This window comes from Megascapheus bottae, chromosome 7 (genome assembly GCF_031878675.1).
Source record: "Megascapheus bottae isolate mThoBot1 chromosome 7, mThoBot2.hap1, whole genome shotgun sequence".
NCBI lineage: Eukaryota > Metazoa > Chordata > Mammalia > Rodentia > Geomyidae > Megascapheus > Megascapheus bottae.
In genome coordinates this window covers 50,851,324-50,872,158 of record NC_143515.1, presented here as the reverse complement: position 1 = coordinate 50,872,158, position 20,835 = coordinate 50,851,324, and the positions used below count along the sequence as shown (strand labels likewise).

The 20,835-nt window shown below is 37.7% G+C and overlaps 1 protein-coding gene across 1 annotated transcript in view; it reads right to left on the bottom strand.

Annotated features, from left to right (window-relative positions):
• Fshr (follicle stimulating hormone receptor) overlaps positions 1-20,835 on the bottom strand; it is a 147,440-nt gene that overhangs the window by 67,860 nt on the left and 58,745 nt on the right. The gene's annotated exons all lie outside the window — the stretch shown is intronic.

Sequence of the window (20,835 nt, the reverse complement as noted above, 5' to 3'; positions counted from 1 at the left end):
GTGACCCTGACTTGACTTGTTTGTGGATTCCAGATACCTGCTTTAAGTAATTAGAAAGTAACTATAAAGCCATATAAATAGAACCTATTAATTTGTGCAAGAGTAGAGAGGAAAAAGCAGAGGGTGTAAAGACATTGTTATGGTGTCATTTCCACCTTACCAGGAGGAGGTTTTATTACTGTATGTATGTGCTGACATGTGTATGTGTCCAACACTGGCTGTCCTTCAATTGCTCACAAATCAACTCCATTTTCACAATGCCCTGGACATGTCCTAACTATAAATCTAAAGCAAAGTTTAAACATGCCCATAGACCCAGTATGCAATTTTTTCTAGGCTATTCTTGTAGCTGGTACAATTGCTCAAACTACTACAATGGATAGAGCCTTTTGGACTGGGAAACTGAGCTGCAGGAGGCTCTAGGGATCCATTTACATTCTTGTTTTCTGATCAGTGTTTGGACAAGCCCAACTTCTTCAATCCTGTGTTGCTGGGCTTGTATTCTGAAAACCCGATGTCTTGTACATTGATTGACTTTAATGATTTTCGACATCCATTGACTATTAACATATGAAACAACCCTTTTCTGAGAGGGCTCTGTCTAAAATGCTGCCAGACCCAGATAGCAGGAGACAGGCAGAGAGCAGTACAGAAGGGAAAATAAAATACTATTCTACTTTGTGTTTCCTTCCTGAATGATTAATAATAAATGCTTTACTTCCTTTATAGAAGTGTGTGCTGAGTGTTTCTTTTTTCCTTGGTGGAGGGAGTGTTCTGGAAGGTTTTTCGTTTGTGTTGGAGGGGACATGCTCCTCTTAGCTTCCTAGGTGGTGACCTAGATGTTTTTCTTTGACAAGAGGTTCTTGCTTATCTCCTTTGACATAGCCAGCTAACTCCTCAAAATTTTTTGTCCATATACAGTCAAGTGGAGAAAAAGTAGGTTATAAATCAGCATGCATATTGTAATCCCATTTTAATTTTTTCCTTAAATGTATGCTTAAGTAGAGAAAAAGATTGTGAGAGGCTATTCACTGGAATGTTAATTGTGAATATTGCACTGTGTAATTATCTACAATTTTTGTTCTTTTAACTTCCAGTATTGTTGGGATTTTCTTCTATATCCAGAATGTGTTACTTTCATAATCAGAAGACATTCCTACTAATTGTGAGAAAGAAAACCTAAGACACTTCTACTAGGGATAGCTTTTCTGATTCTACAGCAGGGGTGAAAGGGGTGTGTGTGTACATAGATGATCAAACAAAGGCGTGCAGTAAACTACAAAGGGTTTTCAGAAGTAGTATGTACTATAGTAGTATACAGTACTACTCTGAAAACAAGGTTTCTGCCTACCTTTTGTTTCGATCTCAGATTTTGTATTTGTTTAATGACTTTTAGTACTGTCCTGGGGCTTGAACTTGGGGCCTAGGCACTGTCCTTGAGTTTTTTTGGTTCACTTGAGTCACAGAGTCACTTTGGGATTTTTGGTGGTGATCAGAGGTAAGAGTAATGGAGTTTCCTGCCTGGGCTGGTTTTATACTGAAATCCTCTGATCTAAGCCTCCTGAGTAGCTAGGATTACAGGGTGAGCCACCAGCACCTGGTAGAAAGTTTGTTTTAGACAAAGACTCGGTAAAGATGTAGGAGATACTGCAACATGATGAGACCAGGATGAGATTTCAGGGTCTTGTGGACAGAGCATGTCAATCCAAGGGTGTAAGGCCTTAGAAAAGACCCTTCTGTCACCTTAATACTTAAAGTCCTAATATTCTTCCCTTACTTCTCCAGATCTCATTAGCTTGCTTTCTATAAAAGTTACATAAATTTCTAAACTGTGTTATTACTGCAGGAAACCTGCACCCCCACGAAGGGAAAGAATTTGTGTCTGTTTCAGTCAATGCTGTCTCTGTAGCCTGTAGCACTTAATATGTGGCCAATACATGTGGAGAGAGCCAATGTGAAATGGTTATGTGCACATGAACAGAAGAGAGGGTACGGGAGCAGGTAAGTGGAGTGAGTTGAAATGGGAATGTAAGAAAAGAGATGGTGTGTATTTACCTGGGAGACATAAGGAGACTCTTGGGCAGGAAGGGAGGGCCTTCTCTGAAGAGGAATAGCAGACAACGCTGGATGGTTGGACTAAGTAAAGATGACAAGTGACTCTTGCAAATAAAATGGGAGAATCAAATGGGCCAGTAAATGTAAATGGCCAAAGTAAATGACCAGTAAATACACTTGCGATGAGCTGATGCTAACATAGGACTCTGTCCTGGTTTTAATTCAGGCCTCTAGGATCGACACATGGGTGATTTGTCTTTCACTCAGATTTACAATAAACAAAAGGGGTACACAGGTACAAAATTCAGCCCACTCGTGAGTTTAAATAGTTCCTTTAATTGTCTACCTCTGATAACAACAACCTGAGTCAAATATTGGGGACTTATAGGTTCAGTATTTGAAATCATTTTCAATTTAAATCACCTGATGATGCCAGACAGGTACACCCATGCAGAAACTGAACATGCAGGAAAATACAACCATTTTATCTTCAGGCTTCCCTGAAACTCTAATTAAGTGAAATGGATCTGTGCCTCCTTGTGCTTAGCCATGTTTTATCTTCTTTTTTTTTTTTTCTTCAGTGCCTTTGGGAATCACCCGGTGAATATGCATTTGAACATATTGATGGTGATCATTTGTGATGAGTGTGAATGGAAATGGAATTCAGTCAGTATAAAATGTTTACATGCTACACTGAGCATGCCTATGCTGTTTCTGAAAAGAGACAGCAGGACTTTTTGCTTAGTCCAGCTTCTGAGGGTGACATCTCAGGGAGTTCCTTCTGCCATGCAGAAATCATGAATTATACTAGAAAACTGAAATTGTAATTAGGATAGGCAGAACTGAAATGACATCTTCTTTCCAGATAGGTGCATCTCTGTTGTAAGATTTTCAAGCTTCATGAAGCATGGTTTCGGTCTTCATGTTCTGTGATGGATAGCCCTGGGGGATTTTATTTTAATATTTCAAGATTATTGTGAGGACCTCAAACTAGCAGTTCCTGGGATACTTCACAACATAATAATCGAGAACTGTAAGGGAGTCTGAGGAATTCCAGGGAATTCCAGGCCAGGGAGTACATTGTTTCCTTGAGATTCTTCCATTGATGTTCATGTCTGAAGGGAAGTCCACAGATTCCTTCTGCCTCAGAGGGAGCTTCCTTCCCTTCTTAGCATGACTCTTCTTTTTCTTTTCTTTTCTTTTTTTACTTTTGGGAAGTGAATAAGAAAGCAAGGGGGTAGGGAGATGATCATTTCTTGAAGTGTAACTGCCCTCTCAACCTATCCCTAGCCATTCACTTTGGAAATATTCGACGGAGCCTCAGCAAGGTAAGTGCACATTCTCCCACAGGCTTTTTCTTTGCATTGTAACACCTATAACTTGTGTTTTTGAAACCTCACCTTCCTAATTCTTGCCCAGCTGCCTCAATATTTAACAGCAGCTTTCTGATATTTAACGTGTGATTCAACGATGGTCAGCCATCCTTATCGTACTTTTTTTGACAGTCCCGGGGCTTGAACTCAGGGCTTGGGCACTGTCTTTGAGCTTTCTCAAGGGTAGCGTTCTGCCACTTGGGCCACACCACTTCTGGTGTTTTCTGTGTATGTGGTACTAAGGAATCGATCCCAGAGCTTCATGCACGCTAGGCAAGCACTCTTACCACTAGACCACGCTCCCAGCCCCTCTTTATCCTTTTAAAATTACTTAGAATCAAGGTAAATAGTCCAACTACCCAATAAACTAATGACTTGAACAGATAAGTCTCAGAAGAAAAAGTGCAAATGGGCAATAAATAGACAAAAATGTTGACTATTTTTAGCTGTAATGGAAATACAAATAAAAAATACAGATCTCATCTCACTCTGGCAATAATCAAGGAAACAAGTAACAAATATTGGTGAGGATGTAAGGAAAAAAAGAAACTCCCATACACTGTTGATAGGAATGTAAGCTGATATAGCCAGTATGGAAACCAGTATGGTTCTGCAGAAAGTGAAAACAGAATTACCATCTGGTCCTGCCATACTGTTTCTTGGCATACATATGAAGGAATGTAAGTCAACATACAGGAGATACTCCATATTCATATTCATAATAGCACTATTCACAATAGCTGAACTATAGGAATCAAGCTTGATTACCATCAACTAAGAAGTGAAAAAATGCAGTCTATTATAAGTTCAATAGAGTAATACTGAGCCTTAAAAAAATAAAATTATGTCATTTGTAGGAAAAGTATCTTGTTACATGAAATAAGGAAGAGTGAGAATGAGAGTGATCATACATCCTCTTTCTCTTAATCATTTGTGGAATTCAGTGATATAAGTTTGAAATAAGAGAGGCTGCATATGAGGGAAAACTAATAGGACAGGCGAGAGGAGACGATGGGGGAGTAAATATAATCCAAGTATTTCATCCACATGTATGAGAACAACATAATGAAACCTGTGAAGATTATTTTAAATGTGGAGTGGGGGAGGGGTAGAGAAAGGGTTAGGAAGAGTAATAGAATTTGATCAAAGTCATGTTACACACCTGAATAGAGAAATTAAAATGCCCTCCCTTTGTAACATTAGTATATGCTAAAAAAAAGAGCAAAACCTAAATTTTTTAAAGAGGTATCAAGAGTGAGACTAAGGCCAGCCTGGCTGTTGACTTAGGACTGCAGCTATTTGGGATGTGGAAGAACAAGGTTTTGTACATTGTTCTTGTTAGAATAAGAGCAAACAAAAGCTAGGATGTAGCTCAAGTCATAAAGCACCTGCCTATCAAGTAAATGACCCTGAGTTCAAACTCCATTACTACAAAAGAATACAAAGATCTGAAACAGGATGATCAGAGCTACAAGAAACAGATAAAATTTGATGAAAAATGAGAGTCAAAATGTACTCATACTCTGGATAATAAGATTTATCACCCATTAATGCTGTCTTCTGGGCAGAAAGATAGGCATGGACATGCCATGTATTTTCAGTACATCTTTGAAGTCTTTCAAAAGATATAGTTTTACTTTAGAGCATGTTAGTGGACAGAGCAGCAGAGATTTCCTTGTTTTCATGACTTCACATGTGGCATTCTAGACTTTAAAGAACCACCAAATATATTTATAAGGTTGGTTATTTCTATACTCCAGGGGAGGGAGAAGGTTAGGACCAAAAAAGACAGAATTGACAAGAAAGGCCTGAGAATGTGGCATGCTGAGTTCAGTTAAATCCTACCATTTTCATTGTTTAAACAGTTACCAAAAAGCCAAGGCCCATCTATGAACTCACCCACCAGATGTCTGCTTTCATGCCTAACAGTAAAAAGTTTATGGAAACAAAAAGTCATAAAGTGAGAGATACTGGAACAGTTTTTAAAAACCTACCAATCCCTTTTTAGGTTTCTGCAACTAAAAAAATAGGGCTTAAGGAAAGTGAACATACACACACTTAGCTGGAAAGGACAATGGGGACATACTATTGTTGCTGTTTGATTAGTAGCAGCGTTTCCATTTCTGATTTTATTTCTATGCAAGTCTAGAGAGGAAGTAGGACCCTTAATACCAGCCAGGAGGGTTACTTTTAGAGCCAAGAGCTCTGGTTTTAACAAACTACCCAAGTATGTTTTCCTCTTCTGAATGTATTTCTGTATTTCTGACTGAAGTTGGGCACCTTTGTATGTGTGAGTTCTTTACCTACTTAGTGAATCTTATCCACTGAAACAGAGAAATTGGACAATTAAGGCCTTGAAAGAATTGTACATGTCCAGATTTGACTGTAATTTCAGTGAGGTGTACAATTTCCTTTGGGTCTCATAACCCTAGTGTAGGACGTATTTATTCTGTAGAGAGCTGACTTGCAGTGACATCAAGCACCTTTAAATGTAATTAAAGTCCATCTGCTCCACCCAGATCACTGGGTAAAATCTTATGTCCTGTCCACAGAATCAATGGTGAAATTTAAAGGGTTAATATTCTGGTGAATTCAGATTCAGTCATTCAAGTGATGAAATCTGTTTCTATTTGAACTTTCAGAGCTCAGGGGGGGCCCATTGAACATAATTTGATCAAATGACAATGATTGTGGGAGCCTGTAACCTTTTTAGGGAGATTTTAGATTCCCATTATGACTTTGAATCTCTTTCATTAATATCTGTCTCACAGAATGCTTTTTCTTTTGCTATTTGATCAGAGAAACCTTCTGGTTTCCCTATGACTTTTTCTTGCTTCTCTAGCTCCCACCTCTCTGAACTGCTTGAGCACTGAATGTTCTGGACAGCAACATTCAGAAGTTAACTCTGTGTGTGTGTGTGTGTGTGTATGTGTGTGTGTGTGTGTGTGTGTGTTTAATAATTTGCTACATGAATTCTGATTTCTATAAACAACATAATAAACTTCTACTGAGTTAGAAGAAAAGTCAGGTTTTCCTTTGGCTCCTAATAGGAGTGATGGCTTAGGACTTACAAACAGGCACATGTGTGTGAACTTGTGATGTGCTGTTCTTTCTGATTATCCAAAGTCATAAACACATGAGAAAGACTCACATTCCAGTAGGTGACACCTATTCTGTTTATGACTGTTGACTCCAGAAACTCTCAATGCTCTCCCTCCTTCCCTCTTTCATTTTATACACCACCCTTCACACTTAAAACTGGAGGCATAACCTTGTTCAGGAATGTTCAAAACAGGAACATGATAATGAACTCTTGCTGCTGCTCTAAACTTGAGCAGCTTGTGGAGGAAGGGCAGGGTCTGGCCAGTGATTAGCTCTGTGGCATTCCTCTTTTGGAACTTTCACAGACCATTCTGCTTTAGGGTCTTTGTGGGCTCCCTTGCTGGAACATTACTGGGATTTGGCTGGCGGGGGAAGGAACAAAGAAAGGTTCTTTGTTTTCCTCCAACAATTACATGGACTTCCCCTTTTTCACTACCTTCTAATGTAATTCCTTTACTGTTCTGTTTCACCTGAAAGAAATCTTATGTGTTACCTTGACTAACACATCCTATTTTATCCATCTTGCACTTTTAGGAAGTAACTGCCTTCATTCAGTACCTGCCCTTGCCTCATATAGATTTGCTACAGAAAGAAGGCATGCCTGGACTCAGTTTGCCCACATGGCATTGGATATAAAATAGATATGCTCCTGACGGTTGCATGTGAATTGCATTGTGTGCAGGTACCTTCCCAGCACACCAACTGAGCTTTCACAAACAGCAATAGTACTTCATAGGGTGACTTTAAACTGAGGCCCATTTGAACTGCTAAATGTGATCTGCTTGACAAAGAGATGAATAGAGAACTGTCCGTTCTCTCTATCACGTGATCTAGAGCAATAAAGCATTCTAATTGTTTCATGTATGTTTAATCAACTTCCCTTTAACAGAGGCAGTAAGCCATTTCGTTGCTATGGTCTGCCATTCAACATCTTACTGAGGACTATTAATTTGTGGGTTATACTACTCAATATGACCATACCAGTAGCATTCGCTTCACCTGGGATTTAGAAATTTCTATTTCAACAGACCAGCTCAATCAGACTCACTATAATAGATTCATAGGTAATTTATGGTGTCTTGATGTAGGAGATACTGAGGAGGACCACATGAAAAACCTTGTTTTGGAGATAAGATCTCATACTTTGGATCTACCTGTAATTAGAATATTAATTTCAAAGGGGGACGTAGAGAAGTAGGTTAAAAAAATAAGAAAGCCAATAAATCTAGATGACTTAGAAAATTTTCTTTTGAAAAATGGTGTCCTTCTGGTCCAAATTTTAATAGTGAATATGTCCAATTGAAATATATTCATCTTGGCATGAGCTGTGAAGTGGCCCTATCACGTATTAAATGCACAGTGCTGGGAAATTCATATAACATTTTAGTTTTATTTTATTTAATTTATTTATTTTTTTGCCAGTCCTGGGCTTGAGCTCAGGGCCTGAGCCCTGTCCTTGGACTTTCTCAAGGCTAGCACTCTACCACTTGAGCCTCAGCACCATTTCCAGCTTTTGTCTATGTATGTGGTACCAAGGAATCGAACCCGGGTCTTTGTGAATGCTAGGCAAGCACTTTAACCACTAGGCCAAAGTCCCGGCCAATAAATCTAGATGACTTAGAAAATTTTCTTTTGAAAAATGGTGTCCTTCTGGTCCAAATTTTAATAGTGAATATGTCCAATTGAAATATATTCATCTTGGCATGAGCTGTGAAGTGGCCCTATCATGTATTAAATGCACAGTGCTGGGAAATTCATATAACATTTTAGTTTTAATCTCCTCACTATAACATCAAAGTGTCATAATAGGATTGTTATGGTAATTAAGTAAGGTAATTTGGGTAAAGTGACTCAGTCTGACAAAGTAATCATCACTCAACAAATGGTAGTTGTGATTCTTGTTATTTGGCAATGAGAAATTCCATGAGAAGAATTGTGTGTCTTCATTGCCATGCAGTAGTCAATGACTGAAATATAGGCTTCATTAAATTATTTTCTTAAATAATTATCAGACATTTTGGGATCTAATAATTGAATTTTCAATTGATAGTGGAATTATGCTTCTTTTGATTCACCTGGTTTTAAGTACAGTTGCTCCAGAAACAGAGCAAATAAACCAGCATACAGTGTAAAGAAAGACTCCCCAACTTGGCAAAATGCACTAGAGGTGTGAGTTTCATCTTCACAGATGTGCAGGGAATGATGGCAATCACAATCATTTACTCTGTGAATCCTGATAAATCACTTGATGGATTAGCTGGTGTCATCCATCAGTCTGTTTTTGTCTTGAGTATTGACTGAAGTCTATAAATCCTCTCCCTTCAACTATAAGCAATATGACTGAATAGTATTTTATGGTGTATATATAACAAGTTTAGTGAGATAAGCGAAGTTCAGAAGGTATATATATATATGTGCGTGTGTGTATATAGTATATACATGTGTATTCATATATACATATATGTACATATGAGAGACATGTATATGAGGCATGTAACATCATTGTGACCCTGGGACCTGTTTTGGGAATGACAGAAGTCGAATGATATTGAAATACATTGTGTCCATGTTGATGTATGAAGATGGCATAAGAGGATGGGGGATAAGGAAAGAGAGCAGTACATGAGGCTAATCTGACTAACTTATCATATCTATGCATGTTGAATATTACAAGGAAACAACTTTGTAAAAGTAATATACACTAGGAGATGAGAAAATAAGTGACAAAAATGTATAACAATCTCAGGGAGCATTTACTAATGGATAGGACCAACAGAAAAAGTGAATATGGTTGAAGTACTTTATGAGTGAATATAACAGTGTATGAATAGGACAAAGAAATCCATTGAAATTGTTTTAAGAAAGGAAAAGGAATGGGGGAGAATGATGAAGGGAGTGAGTTTTATGGGGTACATTATTTGTATTTATTGAAATATCACAATAGAGTCCCATTTGTACAACTAACGTATGCCAGTAAAAACATCTTTAAAAATGAAACAAAGAAAAAGTAAACCCTCAACAACAAAACCTCAACTAGTGATCTCCGTATGGCCTTACTTCCATGAAGTTGGCAGGGAAATGACTCTCTTGTCATGTACTTTAAACTTGTACAATTTCTATGTCAATCATATCTCAATAAACTAGAAAAATGTTTGTGGTGATGATGATGATGATGATAAAATAAAATATAAAGTGTCTTTCTTGTAGTAAAGAAGGGAATGGGGACAGCAGACAGGTTCTGAACAGTTGGGAAAAAAACCAAGGAGATCTGATAAATTCATAAACTTTGTCATTATCATGTTGTTGGGCCTAGGTGTGTATCAGATGCTGTAGAATATGATAAAAGCAATGCGAGATAAGTAGTCAGTGGAAAAACAGCGTACCCTTCTTCCTATTCTCATCTTTCACTGCATACCCCCTTTTTTTTGCCAGTCTTAGGGCTTGGACTCAGGGTCTGAGCACTGTCCTTGGGTTTTTCTCAAGGCTGGGGCTCTACCACTTGAGCTACAGCACCACTTCTGACTTTTTTCCTATATATGTGGTACCAAGGAATTGAACCTGGGTCTTGGTGCATGTTAGGCAACACTGTACCACTAAGCCAAACTCCCAGCCCCTGCATACACTTTTTAATTTTGTAAACCACCTGATTTCTAAGTACAAATTTTACATTGGTAAAATGCGTGGCATTAATAAATGCTATGTCAATACCCAAACTTGTCTTAGACCCTCAGGCATGCTGGGATGGTCAATTTCTACTCTATTCATTTAGTTTCTCTGTCATTTAGCCTCCACTCTTAATAGTTTTCCGCTCTTTTTGCTTAAGTTTTAGAATACTCTGAACTATAAAAATACTTCTTGGTTATTTGATTTCTGTGTAGGCTAGCCAGATTAGATGGAGGAGGACAGGGGAAGTTTATGAAGTGTAAGATTCAGATAGTTTATTCATTGAGGGGTCAGTAGGTGAGTGAACCCAAATTCTATTTGAGTCTTTTACTGTTTAAAGCATCTTACTAAGTCATAAATGGTCCAGATGGATGTGCTTATCATGGGCATGGGCTAAATAAGGAAATAAAAATAAATAGTTCATGAATCGATTTGAGCTTGCCTTTAGATTGCATCTTTTTATTTTAATGCCATTCTATTTAATTTTTTTTAAAAAAAAACTTAGCAAGAATCCCCAGAGCAGAACCACAAGGATATTTATTAACCTGAGTATTATGCTGCCTTATTGTATCTTCTTTGAGTAGATGTAAAGATTGAGTTACTGGCAGGAAATAAGAAAATACTATTTTGTTTTCTGGTATGTGTGTGAGTGTTATGGGGAGGTCTCTCTCATGCCTCCCTTTTCAAGGTAGGAAGACTAAGTGTGTTGAAACAGAAATCTTAAAAGCATAGTAGATGAATGTGTTGATTCTTGATTAGAAAGTAGAAAATTTGTCTAGGATGGCAATCTGAAGAGCCTTGAGCAACCTGGCAAGTCTTGCCACCTTAAGTCTTAGGTGCTGAATAAAAAGCATCAAGCAGGAGTCACCAGAATCCTTATTGCTTTGAAAAAAATCGAGTGGTTCAAAGGTTGGAGGGGTATAACACCTATGATATTAGATATAATGGCTTGTAGGCATGGGAACTGTATTGAGGGTGAGTATGTGCTTTTCCAACCAAGAGCACAACTACAATCTGCAGGTTTATAATCATGAGCTGCTAGTTCACAGTGGATTCTCGCCTATATCTTTCCTATATTCCATTCCTTGTAATCCTTACCAGTCAAGAAAATTCCACCGTAGCCCCATGGATAAAGCATGAAATATGGAGAGTTATACCTATGGGGTTTGAGTATCATAGATCTCAGGCTAGGCGCCAGTGGCTCACTCCTGTAATCCTTCCTAGAGAGGCTGAGATCTGAGGACTGAGGTTCAGAGCCAGCCAGGACAGGAAAATTCTTATGACTCTTCTCAGGAGCCTGTGGCTGAGGTAGTGGAGTGCTAGCCTTGAGCAAAGAAGTTCAGGGCCAGTGCCTAGGCCTCCACTGGCCTGTGCACACACACACACACACACACACACACACACACACACACACACACACTTATAGATCTCAAGAACTCTGTCTCTCCTTCAGACTCATCCCTACCCAATATGTAAAAAAAAAAAAAAAAGGTCTAAGGAGAACCAAAACAATCCAAACAAACAAACAAAAAAACAAGCATATTAACACAAAGCTAATAAATCATCCCCTTTCAAAGCTAGGCAGTCCATAGATATTGTAGAATTTATTTTAAGGGCCTGCCTGTAAAATAGTTGAAAATAAAGAGACTTACTGGAAACACAAAAACCACATTAACATGAAATGTGACAAGAAAAGAGCTTCTTGTTCTTGGCTAACGCAAGAAATAAGTGAAAATACATCTTTTCTGAATATTTATGGAGAGCAGGAAGTGAGATAAGGACTTACATTTTATTCTCCACCTTCAGACATGGTTGATCTGAGTCAACAATGATAACTTAATTGTCCCAACTGGTAAAATTCTCCAACTGTTGACTAACTTAATTTATCAGAGAGCTCTATACAAATCCTTGAATTAAAGTTGTTTTCATCAAGGGCTTTACCCAGAAGAGATGGCACATAGGAATTTAAAACACTAGTGTTTCATGAAGAGATTTCTTGTCCAGTCTTCTTGATGTCTTCTGATTATAAAAACAACAACAAAAAAAAACACTAACAGAAAATTTAACAATAATTACTTCACAATAATTCTGACAAATGATTGTTGCTTATAAAAACCAAAGTTTGAGGACTGGAAAAAACCAGATTACCATGGATTCGAATCCCAGCATCACCACATAAAGCATCCTATGATGTGGGGTGATGGCTTGATCTTTCTGAATGTCACTGTTCCTGTCTATCAAATGTGGTTTAAACACGAGCCCTTGCTCAGCATAGGTATGGAATTATTATTGATTAAAAATCAACTTTATTAAAATGTAACCAGTTTTCACAAACTGATCCATGCTGTAACCACCACCACAGTCAAGAAATAGAACATCCTTTCCATGCAAAAATGTGCTCTTTGTGTTTCTTCTGAGACAATCTTCACCATCCTCTGAAGCCCAAGGCTACCATCTGTCATCAAAGAATAGAATTTCTTTGAGTTTTATATAAATAAAACTGGATCATCTGTAATAATTAGTACACATCCAAAACTCTCCTAGCAGATGATTGTAATAGCTCAAACCCTAGATACATAAGGCCATATAGGATGAGGCCAAATTAATGGACCTCCAGGACATGGAAACAAGAGCTCAATTATAAATGACTGTTACTCTTTATGTATTATGTTTTTCTCTCTTCTCTTGTGTTGCCGTCTGGTTAATCTCATATTGTTACTGTATCCCACTTTGTTACCTGGTATATTATATAGATGTTTACCTGTTTATTTGAAATACGAGGGGAAAAATGAGGGAAGGGAATGAGTAGAGGGAAATGGGGACAAAAACATGAGAAGGAATATCAATATGTGAGAAGTAATGCACTCTCTTTCTGGCGAATATAACTGTAACCCCTCTATACATTGAAATAAAAAATAAATAAAAAAATAAAAATAAATAGATAAAACTGGATTGTTTAGTGTGACTTTGAGAGATGTTATATGTGTTAGTAGGTCATGCTTTTTGTTGTTGGTGGTGGTTGTGGGGATTGAACTCTGGACCTGGGCGCTGTCCCTGAGCTCTTCAGCTCAAGGCTATCACTTTACCATGTTGAGCCGCAGTGCCATTTCTGGTTTACTGGTAGTTAACTGGAGATAAGAGTATGTGAAGTAATGCACCTTCCATCTGGTGAATGTAATGTAACCCTTCTATTAATTACAATAAAAATATATGAAAAAAAAGAGTCTCATGGACTTTTGTGCCTAGGCTGGCTTTGAAATGAGATCCTCAGATCTCAGCCTCTTGAGTAGCTAAGATTACAGGCATGAGCCACTCACTGGCGCCCAGCTGATTTTTTTTTTATTACTGATTAGTTGTCCATACTTATTAGTGTTCTATACTCGTTAGTAGGTACATCTATAACACTAAGACGGTATTCAAAATTTTCAGTTTGGTTTCAGTCATTCCCACCCAATAAATTTCTGCCCATAGCAGTTCCACTGTTAAGTAAACCTTTTCTCCCCCTGTGATCTGGGGGTGGAGCCTGGAGTGTCAGACTTGTGTTCTCATTTTTATATGAAAATAAATCACTTGATTATATTTTTGTCCTTATGTTATCATGAATATTTCAAATGAATTTTATATGGTTCAAATTTATGGTTTGAGAGCTATTTCACATTTTGGCTCCTTGCCGTCTCATCTGCATATACTGTATCTCAGCTGATGTTGATTGGTCTCATTTACATATTCATCATGCCCCTATTTTCAGAGATATTTTGTTATAAACTGGCTTTTCTTCCCCCTCCAGTGTTATAATAGTACATAGATGTGCTTTTAAATTGAACTCATTTCCATACATAATTTTTCTGGTTACCATAAATCACCACATTGTCATCCACTCCCCCCACTCTATTCAGTGTAATCTTCACACTTTATACCAGGCTGACATATGGCTCTGAAGTAATTAAAGACAATGTAAACAGTTTACAGTGCACTTTGCAAAGCCACTTCTCAATGCAGAGAGTTTAATGACTTTCTTCCTGCCCTTGTTCCCCCATCCCTCTAGCAAAACCCAAAACAGTGATGAGGAGGGTGGGATGAGAAGCTAATGTGTGAGTGGCGGCCTTTTCATTTCTACTGGAAAAACATCTGCCTACCAAAAGACTTTTCCACCTTTAACTGCTGATAAAGATAGAAGAGCCTGGGCACAACTGAATTAATGAAGAATGATCTCAAAGGGGTGAAGCATTCCCTTTCATTCTAATAGGAGAAAGGGGAGAAGAACCAAATCCATAAATGCCCATAATGTGTTAGGCAGTAATGTTGTATATTTAAGGTTCTTGACAACCCTATGACATAGAAGCTATTACGCACTTCCCCAGATGAGGAGATGCTGGGGGAAGTTAAAATGCTTATACAATATGGGGGTAGATCTAGAAGGAGAAAAGAGACATGAATCATCTTAGAATCTAAAACATCTAGGCCAAGTCTATCACCATTTTGGAATACCTTTTAAAAGTTTCTTGCCCTCTGTGTTATGTTGACCAGTATTTGATGTCTGTGACCTTGTTTCTTCACCTATAAAATGTCCCTTCCCCCATGTGACTGGGAAGATGAAAATCCAATGTGTTTGGTAATAACAAGCCTCCTTGTGCTGCCCTCTCCTTCAGCATGCTTCTCCTTCATTCCCACCTATTTCAATACAGCATCCAAAGTGAATTGGTATCTGGTCATATCAGCTTTCATAAATGTGCCCCCACCTCAGTCTATCCACACTGACATATTTTGTGCATTCCCTTTTCTCTTAATATAAAAAGGAGACCCCTTAGGTCTCCTTGGTAGGACTAAGTGAACCTTTTGAATGTTCTCCTTTACTCTGTCAGGTAACACAGTATCTAGCTCACCATGAACTTTGGAACCTTCTATTTCTTCTGATTACAATGCCTTTTATGATCCAAATAGAGAAAGAGAAGTAGAACTATTCATCTTTACATATGCCATGATCCTGTATTTAAAGAATCTTATAGATTCCTCTCCCAAGTTACTTGAGCAGATCTGAAACTTTGGCAAAGTAGCAGGGTATGAAATTAACCCACAAAACCGGGTAGCTTTTCTTTATGCCAACAATGAAAAGATGTAGATTGAAATCAGGAAGGCAACTCCATTTGTAATAGCCTCAAAAAATGAAATACATAGAAATTCATTTAACCAAAGATGTGAATTATCTACATGGTAAAATGGTAAAAGAGCTAAAAAGATAAATGAGATCTAATTTAAGGAAATGGAAAAAACCTTGCATGCTCCTGGATTGGAAGTATCATGAAAATGGCAATACTGCCCATGCAGTACCCATGAAAATCTCAACAACATTCTTCAAAATTCATATGGAATATTGAGAGACCCTGAATAACTGTATTATGAAGCCAAAGTAATAAAAACATCTTGGTACTGCCACTAGAATAGGCTTGAGGACCAATGGAATAGAATTGAAGTTTCAGGAATGAACTCACAGATGTATAGCTACCTAATATTTGATAAGGGAGACAAATACACAGGATAGAAGGAAAACAGTCTTTTTAATAAATGGTAATGGCAGAATTGGCTATACATATGCACAACACTGGACCTAGATATTACTCTACACCAGAATCAGTGGATCAAAGACCTCCATATAAGGCCAAATTCTATGAAAATATTACAGGAAGGGGTAAGAGAAACACCAGAATTCTTGGCACAGGGAGAAACTTCTAAGTAAAGATCCAGAATCCCAGTACATCAAAGACTGGATAAATGGCATTGCATCAAACTGAGGAGTTTGAAAAGGCAAAGGATATAGCTAGCCAAGTAAATAAAAAGCCCACAGAATTGGAGGAAATTTTATCAGGTATGCATCAGACAAAGACCTCATATGTTAGACTTCAAAAAATTAACCCCCAAAATGAACCCTCAAAGAAACAACATAATTAACAAGTGTGCTAAAGACTTAAAGACTTCTCAAAATAGGAAGTAGGAATAGCCAATAGACACATGAAGTAATGTTCAACATCTCTGGCCATAAAAGAAATACAATTCAAAGCAAAATTGAGATTCCATCTCACTCCAGTTAGAATGGCTATTAACAAGAAAACCAACAATAACAGATACTGGCAGGGGTGTGGTCAAAAGGGAACATGGCTACACTGTAGGAATGTAAACTTGTTCAACTACTCTGGAAAGCAGTATAGAGGTTCTTTAAAAGAATAAACATAAAGTTTCCTTATGACCCAGCAATTCTATTCCTGGATATTTATTCAATTGACCACAAACCAAGCTACACTAAAGCCACTAGTATAACCATGTTCATTGCAGCCTCATTTAGCATAGCTAAGACATAGAATCAGCCTAGATGCCTTTCAGTCAGGATTTTAAAAATGTGTATACAAGGTGGGGAAGAAAGTGGGACTAAAACATGAAGAAGGGCTATCAAAGTTCAACAAATAATGTACCCATTACCTGATGAATGTAACTGTAACCCCTCTATATGTTACCCTGACAATAAAATACAATAATAAATTAATGAAAAGACATTATATTGCCCAAAATGTGTATATATACAAATGAGATCCTATGCTTCTGCGAGAAAGAATATTGTCCTATTTATAAGGAAATGGAAAGACTTCAAATAATTATTTTGAGCAAAGTAGGCCAGACCCAAAGGAACAGGTGGCACAGTTTCTCTCATTTGTAGTAATTAGAATGTGCCTATACATATTCAAGTAAACACAATGGATGATTAAAGACAACAATCTACACTTGTATATGATAAATTAAACAGTACTCTATACATTCACACAGTGAAATTAAGGGAGGATAACCTTAGGAGAGAATCACAAAGGCTCAATAGCTATGTGCATATCATCGTATGAAATGATGTTTATTGAAATGAACTCCAAGAATGGAAACATGAAGTTTTCTTGTTACTTTGCTTTGTTTTCATTTTTGTCATTGCTTTTATTTTTTAAAAATTCTGTATCTTTTCTGTTGTATGTAAGTTTATTTGTTGGGGAGGTTAGGGGAGCACAGAAATGGTGGGACAAAGGGTGAACTACTGTAGCAGTGTTACTCCCTAGATACTATGTTGAAAATGAACTATACAACTTGTGGAGGAATGGAAGAAGGAAGGAAAAAATAGGGACAGAACAAGGGAAGAGTTGACACTGTTAAAAAAAGAAATACATTCATTACCTGGCTTATGCAAGTGTAACTCTTCTTTGGGCATTACCTTTACAATAACAATTTAAAAACAGAATACCATTTTTACTTTGCCACTTTTGCCTAGTTGGTCATTCCCCATCTTTCAGATTCTTATGCCAATGCTACTTCCCCACAAAGCCCTCCCTAACCTCTCCCAGTAGGCCAAACTGTAGACACAGTCAAATCGCTACCAGTCCCTAAATAGTGGATGATGTTTTAGCCGTTATGTATTATTTGAGATAATTTAATTTCTAACAGCTATGACCACATGCCATGAGCATTCATTCCATGAACACAAGCCACATTTTTTTTTGCCAGTCCTGGGCTTGGGCTCAGGGCCTGAGCACTGTCCTTGGACTTTCTCAAGGCTAGCAATCTACCACTTGAGCCTCAGCACCACTTCCAGCTTTTTTTTTCTATGTATGTGGTACCGAGGAATCGAACCCGGGTCTTTGTGCATGCTAGGCAAGCACTCTACCACTAGGCCAAACTCCCGGCCCCAGCCGCATTTTTTTTTTATTCAGCATTGAATTCATGCTGCCTCACACAGTCAACTACATATGCTATAAATATATGACAAGTACATAAATACAAATGAATGAACAAATTAGTTTGTGGAGAAAAGATATGAAACATTATAAATTCCAGTGATCAATAATATAGAGACATGAGCATTGGCTAAGAACAGAATATGACATAGGTAGTTATAAAATTATAATTTCAAATATAACCCCAAATGCAGAAGAGGTGATGTGCAGAACAAGTAATGCAGGTATTATGTTTGGTAGGGCTCTTCATGTTTTGAGAGGCAAAAGAAAATAAGTATGAAATATAATAATTCAATTAACTTTGAAGTTCAAAGGGAAGAGATATCTTTATACTGGTTCTGGAGTCCTCAGAACTTGGGAACATTCCCTCCAGACAATCCTTCCAGCATCTTAGCTGCATCCCTCAGTCCCGTCTCTGGGTGGTGAAAAATTGGTAACTATCCTAGTTTTACTTTTCCTTGGGAGTAGTACTAAAAAGAAAAAGCTGACTTTGTCCTTGCATAATCTCATAAGAGTATTAACATTTACTGTGAGATGTATAGATCACACATGCTTTCCTTTGCAGCTAAGAGAATATGGTGCTTAAATTGCCTATTCCCTGGGTCATGAGTTCCATCTTTGGAGTTGGAAATTATTAACTCAAGCACATGGACCTGGAGGGTTGATGCCTTTTCTGGAGGAAAAATGGAAGCTGAAAACTGGTAGCTAGGTATACTACTAATGTCTACAAGGAAGACAAAGAATTCATGGGTTAGGTGGTTGGAGAAGTTTTTGGAATGAATCTTAAAATGGAAGACCATTGGGATTTATAGATTTTTGAGTTCCATTATTATCATCCTCATTGCAAAGATTATCATATAGTTATAACTATTACAAATTTTTATCATTATTGGTGACTGTGCACAAGGCAGAAGAATTTAAATACCTTGAGAATTTTTTCTCATTTCACATGGGAAGTAATTGGGACATTAGATAAAAATAAGTTAAGTGTCGAAAAATTTGTTACCCAATGGCACTTAGACACAACCTGAGGAAGACTGAAATAAAAGAACCAGTGTGTGTGTGTGTGTGTGTGTGTGTGTGTGTGTGTGTGTCTGTGTCTGTGTCTGTGTCTGTGTCTGTGTCTGTGTATCTGTTTGTGATGTAAAGAGAGCAAAAGATATCATGGTAGCAAGGTGGAAAGTCGAAATTTATGTGGAAAGTTTTCTTCTTTTAATAAGGATAGGCAGACTTGATTACATGTGCATGCAGAAGGGAATGAAAAAAATAATGATTATCCAAGAGGGAGATATTGAGGATGAAACTAATATTTATTAAATTTAAGAAACGGATTGAAAAGTGGAGGAAGGCAGCAAGTGAAATGGGATAGGTCTAGAAAGGAAATGAGAATTTAACCATGGCCAAGTCTAGAAAATGAGACACAAGAATGAAGATAACCCTAAAGGTTGAGGGGTACAGAGTTTCTTTGAGGTTAAGTCTGTGCTCAGATATCCTCTAGGAGCTGTTTTAAGGTGCCACAGGTATTACAATAAGATGGATTATATTTTTTGGCATCTCATGATATCAGTTTAGGCTGATTAATAAAGACATGAAGTAGAAATGGACAAGCTGCTTGACTCTACGATAATTACTGTGTTCTATTAGCTTAGCCAGTCACTCAATCACAGCAGTCTTGTCTGCTGCTGAGTACCCGGTGAGGGATTGGTCACACTGACTGAACTGAGTTTTATTAGGTGAGATCATTTCTGGCTCCATAATAGATTTCTATGAAACTATAAGGACATTTGGAGACTCAGGGATGTCTTAGTCATCTGTCAGCCCCAGACAGAGCAATTTGCTAATCCATGCCTGACAATATCTTGAGTTCAAAACTCTTCAACTCAATAGCTTCCCTTGTGATCTGTGCTCATGTGAGCACCCTTCTTAAAATCCTCATGGTGTTTAATATCCTCAACAAAACAAACACTAGAAAACAGTCTTAAACTGAGCTATCATCCAACTAGTGGATAGAAATTCAAGAACAAAGAAGACCCCTTTAATATATCCCTTTTCATATACAGATGAAAATACCAAGACTCTGGACCATAACGTGATTTACTCTAAGTTACTCAGTAAGATATATTAAAATTCTGACCACTTTCCTCCAAGCCAGGGGCTTAATTGGTGGTACACATTGCACCTTCTTGGCTTTGTGCTTCTTAATGGATTTCTTTCTCAATTCTCTAGATCTTAGCAAATAGTATTCTTATTTGGGGAGGGAAGTAAAGGGACTAGGAAAAAATAAAAACAGAACAGATCCCAGGAAGATCACATGAATTAGAGAATTACATTTGTCTTATAATAACAAGAATCATTCTGAATACTTTATCTATGGCTGCACTTAATGCCACGTAAGTCTTGAATCTGGCTGATTATGTTAAGTGGGTAAGGATTTCCCCTCCTCTCTCTCTTTTTTCCACTCCTGGGGACTGAGCACTATCGTTGGGCTTTTTCAAAATTAGTGCTCTACCACATGAGCCACAGCCCAAGTTCTGCTTTTCTATATATGTGGTACTGAGGAATTGAACCTGGGTCTTCATGCATGCTAGGCAAACACTTTACCACTAGGCCAAACTCCCGCCCCCTCTCTTTCTCTCTCTTAAAGACTACTGGACCCCATTTAGAGAAAATCTTATTTGGGGCCAATCATTAGCCCAATAAAAAATGAATATTTGATGTGACAAAGAAGTTTTTTATTTCCAAAAGACATCATCCAAAGTACTAAGTTTCCTAATATTCGTGGGTCAGTGACCACTTGTCTGCATACACAGCTTGGAAACAAAGCATCCAGAGAATCTCTAACACACCAGTGGTAAGCACTGCTGTTGGCCAAATGTTAATAG